The sequence below is a fragment of the Crocuta crocuta genome, unplaced genomic scaffold (assembly GCF_008692635.1).
Source record: "Crocuta crocuta isolate KB4526 unplaced genomic scaffold, BGI_CrCroc_1.0 scaffold231, whole genome shotgun sequence".
In the NCBI taxonomy this organism is placed as follows: domain Eukaryota; kingdom Metazoa; phylum Chordata; class Mammalia; order Carnivora; family Hyaenidae; genus Crocuta; species Crocuta crocuta.
Genome location: NW_027528357.1, coordinates 1661804 through 1675601, shown reverse-complemented (window position 1 = coordinate 1675601; position 13798 = coordinate 1661804).

Here is a 13798-nt window from a genome sequence, read left to right as displayed (position 1 = left end):
CACTTTTCTGGGGTGCCTGGGTGGCTCAGTTGGTTAAACGTCTGACTTAGGCTCAGGTCATGATCTCATGGTTAGTCGGTTTGAGTCCTGCACCAGGCTCTGTGCTGACAGCTAGCTCAGAGCCTGCAGCCTGTCTTCAGATTCTGTGTCTCCCTCTCTCTCTGACCCTCCCCTGCTCATGCTGTCTCTATCTCTTTCTCAAAAAAAAAAAAAAAAAACCTTTAAAAAATTTAATAATCGCTTTTCTGATAATGTTGTTTCAAATAATTATGTTATAATTATATAAACAATAACTAAAGAAGATCATCTTAAAAAGATTCTATACCTTATGGGCATGACTATCATCCTAATTTCCATCAAGTTTGCCATCTTCCTTCAGTATAACTACTGTTATCAGTGAGTGTCCTTCCTACCTCTAAGACTTTGGGTAGGTTACTTAGCCTCCCCAACCTTAAATTCCTACAGAAAAATGCAGACACTGTGTTCTGTGCCTGTGTCCAAGGCCTCTGAGAGATGTAAATGAGGTAACTAACATATACAAATGCTTTGAAAAGTTCATAAAAATATAAATTTATTGTGATATAGGTTAATATTAATAATAACAAGTATAAATATGAAATAAAGTTAAATGTACATAAAATGATTTAATTAACTATTAAATTATTAAAAATTATCATAATAAATTCAACCTGAATGTAAAAGCCTTGAGGACTGACATTATAGCAAAAGTTTTTGGAATCTAATGTCACAGAAAATATATGACTCTTCAAAACATAGGTACTATCAGTGATTAATTATCTTTTTAATTTCCTTTTTATAAAAACATCTTAATACTTTTATATAATATCCAGTTCCTGATTGTGGGGAGAGGACTAGGACTGGACCTAGGACAAAAACATGAATTTAGCACATATGTTTTGTATTAGTTTACTAGGCTATATTTTAGTCTGTTCAGGCGGCCATTACAAAGATACAATGGACTGGTTGGCTTAAACAACAGAGATTTATTTCTCATAATTTCTGTAGGCTAGGAAGTCCAAGATCAAGGTACTGGTAAGGTAGGTTTCATTCTGAGGACTCTTCTTTTGGCTTGTAAGTGGCCACCATCTTGCCGTGTGCCAACATGGCCTCTTTGTGTGTGTTCAGAAAGACAATGCGAGAGAGAGCTCTCTGATGTTTCTTCTTATGAGGACACTCATACTATCAGATCAGGGCTCCATAATTATGATCTCTTAATTACTAATTATCCTAATTACTTCCTCAGAGGACCCATCACCAAATACAGCCACACTGGGGATTAGGGCTAAAATACGTATATTTGGGGGAAGTCATAAACATTCACTCTGTAACAGGCTACTATTACAAAATACCAGAGACTCATTGGCTTAACGGAAATAATTATTTCTCACAATTCTTGAGGCTAGAATTCTGAGGCCAAGGTATTAATAGAATTGGCTTCTTCTGAGGCCTATCTCTCCTTGGCTTGCAGATGGCTGTCTTCTCTCAGTGTCTTCACATGGGGTCTCCCTTTTGGATGTGTCTTGTTTAATGCTCTTTTCTTATAATGGCACCATTTACTTTGGTTCAGTCATAGGATTAGGGTCAGCACTACTGACCTCATTTTCACTTAATTGCCTTTTTAAAGATCCTATTTCCAAATACAGTCACATTCTGATATACTGGGAGTTAGGACTTCAACATGTGAATGGGGGTGGGGTACAATTAAGCACACATCATGTACTTAATACTCAAGATTTGGTTAGTCTTTTATATGTCTGGAGGAGTTTATGATTTATGCCAATCAACAAATACTCAATTGATACATTCCCAGAAAATGACTACTATGTATTAATTTATAAAGTAGGTCTCCAAAGGACAGTCATTTGGTCAGTGAGCTCATGTTCCAGTATTGACTTTCACGTAATAAAACACATTCTTTAAAAAATATCCACAGTAAGTCCATGAACCTGCTTTATAAAAGAGCATGTCTTTTAGTGCCCATCTAACCCTTAGTGTGTATAGACATTCTGGAATAAAATTTTCAGAAGATCGTTCAATAATTTACACTAATCACTAATTCACATGACTGTCCCTCTTCTGTTAGTTTAAATAAGTGAAGATGTTTTAAATTCCATCCTCCACTCCCAACAAAGAAGCTTTGCTTGCCCTTGTGTGCGTTCATTCAGTCAGACAGAAGTAAACCTGACTGGCAGCTTTCTGGCCTCTTTTTATATGCAGAGCTGCCTGTATGAGGCCAGTATTCTTAAGGTTGAGTTTTGACATTTCAAAAAAACATTGGAAGATTTTGACCTCTTCTTCTGGAATTTGAAAGAGAAAGATACTGATGAATCTGTATTCACCTTAGACAGTATGATTCTACTCCCCCACTAACTAGAGAAAATTTCGGTTATGTGTCTTTAAAACAAGATTTGCTTCCTGTTTCTAATTAACTGTCAAGAATAAACAAAAATAGTCTCTTCGATTTTTACTCTCACACATAGGTTTTCTAACCGGAGGAGCAACTTCACACGCAAGGTCTCTGCTACTCACCTCTCACTGTCATCACCCAAATTAAGACTCATTAAGATTTTCCTCACTTCCATCTTCCAAGGACAAAAATAATGCAGGCTACTATCATTTGTCTTATTCCAATAGGGAAAGCCATGGGGTTTTTATACTGAGAATTTCAGAATTTTCTTTTAAAATCACAAGGCTGAGAAATAATGAGCTCTTAGCTTAATTTTCCTTATCTTTGTGTGTAGGTATATAATGTTTATTCTACTAACATTTTATATCTTTTTAGGCAAAGTTCACTTACTTTCCAATGTGGGCTGGTATAGTTTTATTCTTCTACACGTATTGGGGCAAATGTATTGCTACATCTCAGAAACCTCCAAATCACCAGCCTTGTGTTTAGACATCTGAGTGCAACTGTATGTTTGGGTAAGTGGGCATGTATAGTGTGTATATGAATTTACATATTCAAACACCCTAAGTTCATTATGAACTAAATTTTCAAAATCCACTGGCTAAAAATAAGGAGCAGAAAAATTGCTTGAAGACATTGTGTCAGCTCCTCCATAATCTATAAAATCTTGTGCCTTAACTCAATCTTATCTTATTTGAAAGGTAATAAAACTTTCCAAATTATCCTATTTACTTCAAGTGAATTATCTTGTTAACCTGGGAGGNGGTGGTATCTCAGTGTGGTTTTGATTTGTATTTCCCTGATGAGGAGGGATGCTGAGCATCGTTTCATGTGTCTTTAGACCTCTTTTTAAATATAAACCACAAGGGGCGCCTGGGTGGCTTAGTCAGTTAAGCGTCCGACTTTCACTTGGGTCATGATCTCGCGGTTTGTGGGTTCGAGCCTCGCGTCGGGCTCTGTGCTGACTGCCAGCTCAGAGCCTGGAACCTATTTCAGAGTCTGTGTCTCCCTCTCTCTCTGACCCTCCCCTGCTCACGCTGTCTCTCTCTCTCCTAGAAATAAATTAAAAAATATGTAAAAATTTTTAAAAAATAAATAAATATAAACCAGAAGACATGCAAACATGCAAATACCTACAGCCATACACACAACTTCTGCATACAAAGACTATAGAATTTCCCCCTGCCAAGTCTCAGGTAAGTTCTATTAAGTTATTTTTTCATTATTATTCACCTACTCAAGAAACCCAAATAACTCTTCAATACCTATGGTAGGGGACTCAAAGTCTTTGCAATGAGGAGCTAATTTTATCAATGAATTACTGAAATATCTCCATGCCTGTGGATAGAATTTCTGAAAGTGATGTCTAAGTTGCTCATGCACCCATTATCCATATGGAGCCCATCTCCTCAGAAATACGTGGTAAAACACAGAAACATAATTAAGACAAATAAAATGTAGCATCAGGCATGCTATATGGATGGAACAAGATCATGCTTTAAGGTCTATTGGTCTACTTATCAGGGATTCCTAACTTATAGGATCTTTAAGCATAACATATGTAACTCTCCACAATTTAACTCTTCCATAAGTGCTATTTACCCCCCACTGCTCCCCATACATAGTCTATCACCTCACAGCTTCCAGAGGAGCAGGAATCCCCCAGTGTCACCTACACTGGGTTTTCCCCTATTATCTGTTTTTGCATATACCCAAACTCTCTTACCTATCTTCTCTTACCCCCTCAACCCAATCCTTCTCAATCCTGGGCTTTTGGAAAGATGCCTCAGGGTCTCATGTAGGAATTCTGGGAACAGGAAGAAGTATTTGGGAGGAGGAGGTGAAGCCCTGGGCTCTGAGGCCTTATCCTCTACTTCAACAAGAGATGATCTGTTTAGTTTGGAAAACAAGAATGTAATCTGACTTAAATTTGAAGAACCACTGCTTTAAAACTCATTTAAAATCCAGCCCATGAGGACACCTTCTTCCCCCCCATTCTTATACCACTTTCAACAATTATGTGGCTCTTGTATTTTTATTCATATGCCTACATCTGCATAGGTTCTCTCTCCAATTAAAATGAAGTCTTATTTTTTTTAATGCCACTTGTATCATTTGGTACTGGCACATTACAATGGATTTTAAAGACCTGCACTCAGTGCAACAATTTGGATGGCTATCGCATACAGGCTGTGTAGGTACCACACAAGAAATCTGTGCTTTCACACTTTCTGCTCCATCCTTGCCTTTGTTGTGAAGTCAACCAGTCTGTTAGCAAGTCAAATAGTCTTACTTTAATTACTGACCCTGTTAGATGTTCCTTTTGTTGGGAAAATTGTGTTTACGTGAGTGAAACAATTGGCTGGCAATGCAAGATCACATTATTAAAAAGTGGAAGAGAGGATCAGGTAATAAGCTATAAAAAAGGAAAAAGAATGAAATCACACACATTTAGTGTTATAGCATTTGCCAAATGCTTTCATGTTATCTCACGAATCAACTCCACAGCTATTTATGTGAGATAGTATTATCTCCATGTAAAGAAAATTACTTAATCAGAGAGGTGAAGACTCTTGTCCAAGGACATACAACAGCAAATAATGATCTAAACATACTTCATAATTTTAAGATCTCCAAATCCTCACTACAAATGGGCTGAGTTATTTAGAGCAAAAGCACCATAGTAGAAATGGATCCTGAATTGAACCAGATGATAGAGTATTAAAATAAATAAAATCAATTGAGGAAAATCTTTAAATAATTCTTTTGCAAGTTCATGTGCAAGAGCTTTCCTGTGAAAGTGTTTACGTAATGATACCAACACACGTATGCACAACTCTTTCTTTCACTAAGTTATGATGCTCTAAAACATGAACTCCTCCTTTAACATCTCTCCATTTTTCCACTCCTTTGCTATTCCTCTCTTATTTTGGAAGAAGCCATGCCCCACTCATCATTTTTTGCTGATTCTCTTTTACCTACAATTTTATTCCTATTTATCTTGGTGCCTCTCCAGAACTTCACTTTGTTAATTATTCCTTTCTCATACTTAACACCTTTCTCTCTTTCTCTTTCTATTCCTTCCTTCTCTAGATTATGCAAATCTTTATACAATAAAGAAATCTCAACCCTTTTTGATTCTCAAAATACTATGTGATCTCTATTTCTCTTTATAATATAAATTCTAAAATACTCTTCTTTCTCAGCATCGACTCCTTCATCGTAAACTACTCATTGGCTCCCTTGAAATCTAATGCTTGCTCTCCACACTTTACAGAATTATCTAGCTGAGCATAAACTTATGGTAAACAACAATACATTTCTCAATAGCCTTAGTGAATACCATAAACCTCATTTTTCATCATTCTGCCAATTTTTCAGTTTCTGACTCAGGTTATAGCTTCAAACTGAGGGACAAATAAAGTTCTAGCAGTATTTAAAAAAAAGTGACTTCAATATAATTATTTGAATCTAACTTCAATGAAAGTATTAACTTCATAAAAATGTTGATAGTACCTATTAAAATTAAGGATGTGCATAACCTATTAGGCACTAATTTCATTCTAAGGTTCTACCCTAGAGAAATCTTATACCTATACAACCAGGGATATACATAAGAATGTTCAGAGTAGCCTTGTTTTAAGAGCCCAAATGTCTATTAACAGTAAAATGGATAAATAGATTATATACACAAAAGAGAATATGCAACATAGAAGCAGAAAAAAATGAAAATATTGCTACTACAATCAGCAATTATTTAGTCCTAGCCATTTTGTAACCAATTGGTTTTATCCATAGTTTCTCTTTTATTAACAGTTTTATTAAGGTATAATTCATATATCATATAATTCACTAATTTAAAGTATATATTTTAATGATTTTTAGTATATTAAAAGAGTTGTGTAACTATCACAATCAATTTTAGATTATTTTTATCACCCTCAAAAGACATGCTGTACCCTTTAACAATCATTCTTTATCCCATTTCTCCCCAACATTTCAACAGTCCTAGGTAACCAATAATCTATTTCTTGTCTATATAGATTTGTTTTTTATGGGAATTTCATGTAAAGGGAATCATTCAACAGGTAGTCTTTTGTGGCTAGCTTCTTTCATTTATCATACTGTTTAGAAGTTTTATCTGATCTGTAGCATGTCTCATTTATCTAAATAATATTCAATTGTATTGTTATACCATACCACATTTTATTTATCAGTGCATAACTTGGTGGACATCTGAGTTATTTACACTTTTAGGTTGCTATAAATAATGCTTCTACAAATGTTTGTGTAAAATTTTTTATGTGGATGTTTTTTCATTTCTATTTCATTTCTTACATATCTAGGAGTGTAAGTGATGGGTCATAGTCATATGACAATTTTGTATTTATCTTTTCATGCAATTGTTGAACTATTTTCCAAAGTGGCTGTATCATTTTACCATTTGAGAGAAGGGGAGAGAAGTGGAGAAAGAGTTGTGGTGGGGATAGAGAAAAAAAATTGAGAGAGGGTGTTCTCAGGGATTTGAAAACTGAGAACTCTGGGGAAAGCTACCTTCAACACAGCTTCCTTCTTCTCCATCCCAACTCCAAACTATTTGTTTCTCTTGAGCCACTGACTATTTTTGCAATTTGAGATTAAGTAAGACCTTGGACTGTGGTGGGGTCCCAGTTGAGGGAACTGATGCAAGGCTATCTCTACTTGGAGAATACCTAGAACTGAAATCTAAAAGCAACAGATCCTGAAAAGAATAGATCTCCAGAGATGTGTGGACCTTGGTAGATCAGTCTCCAACAGGAATCTATTAGCATAAGAGGACTGACCCTTTGAGGTAAGAAAACACAAAGATGGGGGTCCTGGATGGCTCAGTTGGTTAAACATCAGACTCTTGATTTAAGCTCAGGTCATGATCTCACAGTTGTGAGATCAAGCCCTGCCTCTTGGTCTATGCTGGGTGTGGAACCTGCCCTTCCCCTGCTTATACATTCTCTCTCTCTCTCAAAAAAAAAAAAAAAGAGAGAGAGAGAGAGAAATGAAAAAGCTCACAAAGAGATCTGAATGCACAAATGTCCTCCCTGTGTCTCAAGAGAAGATGGACAGATTTCTGACTACATAGCAAACCTAAGGTGATAACAATGCATGTGCCCTTCAGAATTTTCAGGATTTAAGAGAGTTAGGAAACTAATAATAGCAGATATACACCTCAGTATACAAACCAAATAAAAAAATCCTCATCTCATCCCAGAGGGAATACAGAATACAGAAAGAGGAGATAAGACAGAAATTCAAATAAACATCAATGGGAATAAACTTATCATGAGTCAAATAAAATGAAAATTTAAAAATGAGGTTCATAAAGTTTCCAAGTGCAGCACAAAAATGTTACCAGAACTAAAATATAATTTTTCAACTAAGTAATTTATTATGTGAATTGAAAGAATGGTTATTATTAAGACCCAAATTAATGACCTACATGACTATAAGAAGTACATCAAAACTCAGAGAAAAAAGGAGACAACTATTATGAGAGAACAGATATAGGGACATGAAGCATATTGTCCAAATAGTAGTTTTAAAGAGACAAACAGTGAGTTTAGGAAAGTATCAATAACTAATGAAATAATAGAAGAAAAATGTCCTGAGCTGAAGAAAGTATTAAGCATTGAACAGGCTCATAAAGTTTCAGTCTAAAGTAATGAGAAAAAAGGAACAAACAAAAAATAATGTAACACTCAGATATGTCCTATGAACTTCTTCAACATATTTTAATTGTATAAGTTCAAAGGCAAAATAACATGTTACTTACAAAAGAAAAATAAATCAGATTATCATTGGACTCCTCATCTGCAACACTGAGACATGGAACACAGTGCAATATCATCTCCAAATGAAATTAAAAACTCAGTAGGCAGGTTAAAGTGCAGGTTAATTAATTAATTAATTAATATGTTAAAACAGAGGGCATTTGCAAACTAAAAGTTAAAACAAAGGAAATTAGTCAGGATGCAGCATAGATAAAGACATAAAGAGCAATGTAGAAACTTTAAGGGAAAAAGCATAATTCATTTTATTAGGTATGAAAGAAAGAAATAATTTATCAGGAACCCTAAAAATAAACTTCAAATTATGTAAGGCAAAAAGAGCAAATATTAATAAAATTTTAAATAAAATACTTTAAAATAATAAACCAGACTGAGTTTAAAATACACTTCTCAGAAACAAGAACAATTAGAAAAAATACAAATATATTAAGAATATGAAATGATTAAATAAAGTACAATTTTATGTATACCACAACCAAACAACACTATTCCTCTATTTCTATATCTAAGTAGCTACATATTCATCTGCCCATGAATCTACCTACTATACATATATATGTACAAAATATATATATATGTTATATCTTTAATATATACTATATATATCTTTGTTTATACTTATTTGGTTTTATATCTGTATATATACTTATATTTCAAGCATGTGTGGAACGTTTATAAAAATAGAAATAGACTTCCAATAAACGCTTAATAATCACTAACATACAATCTATATTTTCTGGTCTATGATGAATTCAAATTGTGAGTCAACAAAATGAAGAGCTAAAAATTCAATTTAGAATTTTAAGCATAACCCTAAGTAAACTATAAATCAAAAAAATCATACTGATAATTAGAAAATAACCACAATGAAATGACAGAAAACAATAATACATAGTAAAACTTTGGGATTCATCTGAGGATGTATCAGAATAAATAGTTATAATCTGAAAGATAAAACTGGAAAATTAATGGTGGTTGCTTTCAACTACAGAATTGGAAAAAAATAGTAAACTCAGAGAAAGAAGAGAGTGAATAATGGAGATAAAAGTAGAAGGTAATACATTGTAAAACAAAGATAAAATATAAAGGATCAACAAAACCAACACATTTATAAACAAATAATCAAAGAAATAAGCCTTATAGAGTTTAATAAATTAGAAAAAAAAACTGGCAATATTCATTAAACAAAAAGAGCACAGATAAGTAATCTTAGGACTAAAAAGAGAACATGAATATAGATCTGCTACAGATCCCCTTCTCCCCCCAAAAGACAATGTTATAAATAATTTTGTAACAGTAAGTTGAAAACTTAGATGAAATGGTCAGTTTTCCCAAAAGGGTATCAATTACCAAAGCTGACTCTTAAAAATAGAAAACATGAAATTGTCAAAGGCATTATAGTAGGACTTCATACTATGTTTTCAAAACCACCAGTCCCAGATGGTTTTCCTGGTACATTTTTACAATCCTCCAAAGAATACTCCCTGTTTTACACATATTTTTTCCCAGGTGATGAAAAGATATGGATCACTGTCACCTCCATTTCTGATCTGGGATAACATTGATAACATATCCAAACTAAATCAGAACACAAAATAAAATTTTAAAATAGTCTCACATTTTTAAATTAAGTATTCACAAACTCTATCCAGAAATATAAAAATAATTTATGACCTGGTTGAGTTTATTTTAGAAATAATACTATGGTTGAATATTAGAAATTATATTAAAATAACCCCAGCACTAACAAGTTAAAAGTGAAAATAATATTAAATCATCTTAATAAGTGGAGTAAAAGCATCAATAAAATTTAACACTCACTCTGCAAAACCTCTAAGCAAATGAAGACTATAAGGAGACTTCTTTTGCTAGACAACGGTTGCTCTAAGAAACCAGAGCAACTATCACTTGTATCAGTGAAATATCAAAGAAATTCTCTTAAAAATAGAACATTGAAAATATATTGCTTAATACTGCTTTTTTTCCTGTACTTTTTTTGAAGTTTCTACAAGATGTAATTACATAAGAAATAGAACAATTCATAAGGAAGAAACAAATTATCATAGAGCATACATAAAGAAGGCAGTATCAGTCTTTGGTTTTCCAGTTTTCTACTATGCTGTGCCATTTTTAAGTATTAAGTAACAGGTAATTTGGGTTTAATATTGTTAAGTATTTCCTGAAATTCAGAGTATGAATTCTTTACATATTGAAATATACTCAGTTATTTAGAATATTGAAGTCTGGAATCAAAGAAAGAAATACTTAAAAGCCTCTGACCAAAAATCATCTTATAAAACAATTTAAAGCTTTAAAAAATATTTCATATATCATTAGTGCACATGGTCGTTCATCTGCATGGCCCCTCAGATCTGGCTGCCCTCTGCCTTGAATATTGTAGAGAAACCTTATAGAGACCCCTGCTCTCTGGATACCTCTGTTCCTTTCTAGGATATGTGTAAATATGTACTTGTGTCCCTCTGTTTTTGGGTTCTACAGACTTTCTCATTTCTGCCTTTCTCTGTCACTCAGGCTAAGTCTTAGGTACTTAGGTACTGGGATACACAATCTAGAAAGACTTATAATTTTCTATTCATGTATATTTCCTTCCTTGAAGGAAAACGGCAGAACTGACAGATGAATTGAATCACTTGAATGGCATGGGGTAGGAACTAAATAAGGGTGCATATAGATTAATAGATCAAAATACAGTCAAGGAACAGCAGACCTTGTCCATCACATGCCATGGTCTCCACAATTTCAAAGTATGCTGGCCAACTTCCACTTGCTTATCTGATATTTGTGTCTCTTCCTGAGGGCTTCTCCATAACCTAGGAAGGTCATGATTACTCTGCCTGAAGCCCAGAAATGATGGCAAATTAACCCCATCCCAATTAGAAGCCTTCAATGATTCTTGAGAAGTGTTATCAAATTATCCCCAACACAAAAACATCAACATTTCCCCCAGAGGATTTAAATGAGACCGAGAGTCTCATAATGTAATATTCAAGATGTCCAGGACACAATCCAAAACTACTTGGCATATGTAGAACTACGAAAATCTTAACTCTTCTGGGAAAAGATGTCGAACAGACGCCCATGTGAGAGTGATATCAGCAATATAGCAGAATAGGAAGTTCCGTCTCTAGTCTCTCCCTACTCCATACAGTAACATTGATTTGACAATTATCTGTGGACAGACATACCTTCCCAAGAGCTCTGGAATCCAGGTGAGAAATTATAGCATCTGGATGGAGCAATGGAACAAGAGAGGACACACTGAAGAAAGTGAAAGCACAATTTCAATTTATCCAAGTCACTCCTCCCCCAACACCATGAAGCATGGTGCTCTGAAAGATGCCCTTGAGCCAGAATTCTCCTGTGGGAGGAAGGGAATAAACTGAGTCCAAATAAACTGAGTGTCCATGTTCAAGCAGCAGCCCCAGTAAATTTTGTTTCAGCCTTTCTAGCAAATGTGTGGCAGTATCTCCTCATGAATTTAATTTGTATTTCTCTAATGACTAATAATATTGAACACCTTTTTATGTATTTATTTTACATTTGTGTATCTTTTTTGGTGAAATGTCTTCTTATGTTTTTAGCACACTTATTGTGTTATTTGTTTTCTTATTTTATGAGTTGGGGAGTTATTTATATACTCTGGATACAAATCCTCCATCAAATATGTGATTATCATATATTTTCTCATAGTTGGTAGCAAGTCTTTTTTTAAAGTATCTTTATTGAGGTATCATTTACATACTATAAAATTAATCAATTTTAAGTTTGTAATTTAATAATTTTTAACAAATTTCCAGAGTGGTGCAACCATGGGTTGCTCATCCTTTTAAAATCTTATACATGATATTGGCACCCAGTACTGGTCCTGTTTCCTGTAATTAAGCTTTCACTTTGGACTGTAATTCAGTATCCAGGCTCTTGTTTTAAGTGCTCAATGGCACAGTTCTTCCATACATGGTGTGATGGTTATAGTTGCTAGGAACTGCTGTGACTGAACATAGAGCATCTGCTATCTCCTGGAGCTTTGCTTGAATGACCAGACACTTTCCACCCACTATCAGTATATGAGCACCTTATCCATGTGATTTGCTCCTCCAGTTTCCTGTGGCTCAGAGCTTGCATTTCCTCTTCACTGTTCCTCTGTCTTTCTGGTCTAGAGAATTCCATTGCTCTCTCAGTCTGGCAGGTCACAAAAGTCTTAATTTTGACCTTCCTTTTGTATCTTCCTCGGCTCTTTGAAGACTAGATGTAAGGCAGTCCTGGAAATAATACTTGTTGTTGGGTAATTACTATTTTTAAACTCTTGACATTCTTCTTATCTCTTCTCTCATGTGTTTAAAAGACTTCAAAAAGACCTGCAAAATTCAGAGAGCCCATCCTCTTCTTTAGGCAGCCCTGTGTTTTTGAGTCATTTCCAGGGTGTATGAATCCTAAAAACTAGAAGTATGAATGCCAAAGAATGCATGATGGAAAGATGTTTTATGAAAGCTAGGGCAAGGGCTTCGCAGCTCAAAATGATGTCTTCAAATCCTGCTGAAAAAAAAAAAAAAAACAAACAGAAAACAAAAAAAAACCCAACACTACTCTGACCCTGAAGCAACAATTTTCTCTCCAACATAAAGAGTTCTGTGATTAGAACTGTCCTGATTTGCTGCAAATACCTTTTTTCAAAGGATTTTGGTGTGCTTCATATTTAAGCATTATTCATGTTAGCAGAGAAATTAAATTCTTCAAATNAGGGGGGGGGGGGGGGGGAAGAGAGCAAGGGGATTTACCCACTGATGCTAAAGTAGAAAACAGAGAGCATGACTTGCAGCTGTTCAGCTCTGTCTTAAACAAGAAAACAAACCTCCTAACCAGCCACCACCAAACACCTTTCACTTGGTTCCCATGGCAACACCTCTATCCTCTGGTGCCCACAAAGTCTCTAATGCCTCCGACTAGTTGGATTCATTGGCACCTGCTCCCCTTGCCAGCTCTTGTCAAAACTTATTAGAATGAGAATCTTTTCCGATAGCACTAGTGGGAGAAGAAAGCAAACACATTTAGTTCACCGGAGATCTCTTTCAACTCCCAGTCAAGCTAGCATCTTCCTAGAGCTTCCTAAGGAGGACAGTACTTGCCTGGGTTCACTGTGTCCTGCCCGCAGACGTGCACACACTGACCTGCACGGTGAAGCAGTGACCCAGCAGGGTGTGCCCTTCTGAAAGGCTGTCCTTGTTCAGGGCTTTGTTCTAGCCTATGCTACCCACATTTCTGATGCTTTGCAAGGGAAGGAAAGAGTTAGTCCAAAGAGCAGGTATTCTGATCCTTCAGGTACCATCAACCAATGGGAGCAGTCGCTAGTGATGTAATGCTCTTAACTCCTCCAGCTTGAGGATTTATGGGTGGGGATTTGTGGGGGTTTGGATTTTCTCTGGCCTATATTGAACTAGATTTTTCTCTCCAGCTATTTATGTCCTGTCACTTAAGTTCAGGTTTTCTTGAGAATGCAAGGATGCTGCTTTTAAGACAGGATTCAGAGCAA